Genomic DNA, 2,983 nt, shown 5'->3' with positions numbered 1-2,983 from the left:
GAGTATCACACGTCTTCAGGTCTTCTTCTTCTCCTATATAACGTAAAGGTTATGTTATTGATATGACAAGGATACAATATATATATACATGAGAGCTAGGGATTATCTAGAGTAACTATTGACTACTATATCGTTTTATATATACATTCTATACGTCCCCTCAAGATGGAAGTAGATGTTGAACTCCAATCTTGCTAGATAACTCCTGAAACCGACTTCTTGACAAAGATTTAATGAGTGTATCAGCTAGCTGATCATGTGTTGATACATGTGACACTCGCAAAGCACCAGAGTTGACGTTGTCCCTGATGAAGTGATAATCCAAAGCTAGATGCTTCATCCGTGAGTAAAAGACTGCATTGGCACTGAGATACGTTACCCCCACATTATCACAATAGACCACTGGTGTATGAGGAAGAGTCACACCAAGCTCGGTAAACAGGAAGCACACCCATGGAATTTCAGATGCAATATTTTCTATATTCGGCGTCTGTTGAATACCATGCAACTCTCTTTTGTTTCTTTGAAGACCAAGCAATGGGTGTTGTACCAAGATAGAGAATATAACCATTGGTCGAGACAAAGTCATCGACGTCACTGGCCCAGTCTGCGTCTGAGCGTGTGGAGCAAAAGAGGTGAGTCTTTGCGAAGAAAGAGACCATGTGAGACGGTACCAGCAAGATATCTAAATATCCTCTTTGCGGTTTGCCAGTGTATATCAGTCAGACGATGCTTAAACTGAGACAATCTGTTCACAGCATACGCGATATCAGGTCGCGTGAAAGCCAATAAATGTCATGTATTTGGTCGGATCAGGTAGAGCCCTTTCAGTTGTGAGTGAGAGCTTCGGTTTGGTAGCCATTGGTGTTGTAACAGGCTTCACATCAGAAATTTTGGTTCACTGGAGGAGATCCAGTATATATTTCCGCTGCATGAGGTGCAGGCCATGTGACGATCGTGTAGCTTCAACACCAAGAAATTATTGTAAGTCTGCAGGGTCTTTTAGTGAGAAACGCTGAGACACAGGTTTGATGAAGACTGTGAAAAGCGTTGTGCTGCTACCAGTCACTATGATATCATCTACATATACAAGACAATAAATAACTTGTCCTGAATTCATGTAGACAAACGATAAAGTGTCAGCAAGCGAGTTTTTAAAATCAGTGGAGGTGAGAAAAGTCTTCAATTCTTGATACCAAGCATGGGGTGCTTGTTTAAGACCATAGAGAGCTTTCCTTAGTCGACATACATGATGCGGACGATCTCGATCTACGAATCCAGAAGGCTGAGTAACATAAACCTCATCTGTCAAGGTACCTTAAAGAAACACATTATTAACATCAAGTTTTTTAGTCTGCCAGTTGCGCGATACAGCAAGTTGTAGCACAAGACGAATTGTAAGTCTGCAGGGTCTTTTAGTGAGAAACGCTTAGACACAGTTTTGATGAAGGCTGTGAAAAGCGTTGTGCTACTACCAATCACTATGATATCATCTATGTATACAAGGCAATAAAGAACTTGTCCTGAATTCATGTAGACAAACGCTAAAGTGTCAGCAAGCGAGTTTTTAAAACCGATGGAGGTGAGAAAAGTCTTCAATTCTTAATACCAAGCACGGGGTGCTTGTTTAAGACCATAGAGAGCTTTCCTTAGTTGACATATATGATGCAGACGATCTAGATCTACGAATCCAGAAGGCTGAGTAACATAAACTTGATCTGTCAAGGTACCTTGAAGAAACACATTATTAACGTCAAATTGTTTAATCTGCCAGTTGCGTGAGACAGTAGCATAAGACGAATTGTAAGTCTGCAGGGTCTTTTAGTGAGAAACGCTGAGACACAGTTTTGATGAAGGCTGTGAAAAGCGTTGTGCTGCTACCAGTCACTAAGACATCATCTACGTATACAAGGCAGTAAAGAACTTGTCTTGAATTCATGTAGACAAACGCAAAGTGTCAGCAAGCGAGTTTTTAAAACCGATGGAGGTGAGAAAAGTCTTCAATTCTTGATACCAAGCATGGGGTGCTTGTTTAAGACCATATATAGCTTTCCTTAGTCGACATACATGATGCGGACAATCTCGATTTATGAATCCAAAAGGCTGAGTAACATAAACCTCATCTGTCAAGGTACCATGAAGAAACGCATTATTAACGCCAAGTTGTTTAATCTGCCAGTTGCGTGAGATAGCAAGTTGTAGCACAAGACGAACTGTAAGTGACTTGACAACATGGCTGAATGTATCTGCATAATCTAGACCTTGTTGTTGTTTTGCATCCACGAGCCACCAGTCAAGATTTTCGTCTATCAAGAGTACCATATGGAAGATATTTCAAAGTGTGAATCCATTTAGTAGAAATAACATTTTGATGAGGCTGCGGTGGAACCAGATCAAAAATTCTGTTACGAATCTGGGCATCCATCTCAGCTACCATCAAGTTCCTCCATTTTCATCTCGTAGAGGTTGGGTTACGGTGGTTGGGATGAAGGGTGTGGTTTTGTTTTTGATGGTTAGGAGACTGTGGTTGGGATTTGGCCTTTTGATTTGGTTCTTTCCACGAGTTCTCATATGATGGATGTTTTGTGGTGGTGGTTGAGAAGATTAGTTTGTTTGGGTAGTGGTATTTTGTGTAAGATTTGTATTTTGGGTCTCGGGTTGTGAGGTTGAAGTACCTGCTTTAAGGGCAACATTTTGAGTTTGAGGTTGAGGACAAACCTGTGCATCACGTGGGAACTCCGTTGATTCATTTCCTATATCCACTTGTGTCCTTTGTGACACCCCCGATCATAGATGACCGGAAATGACACGGTCGATGTTCCTCGATGGTCGATCTGAGGTTCTCAGAATACTTCCGATCGCCTTAGACCAACAATCAAAGAACACCAACGCTCCTATCGGATACCACTCTAGGCTTTTCAACCCGAGAAAGCAATACATGATAGTTAGTTCGTCCGGACAAGGACTAATATCATATGGAACC

This window comes from Brassica napus, chromosome A1, assembly GCF_020379485.1.
Source record: "Brassica napus cultivar Da-Ae chromosome A1, Da-Ae, whole genome shotgun sequence".
In the NCBI taxonomy this organism is placed as follows: Eukaryota; Viridiplantae; Streptophyta; class Magnoliopsida; order Brassicales; family Brassicaceae; genus Brassica; species Brassica napus.
Note: the sequence above shows the minus strand (reverse complement) of the source record.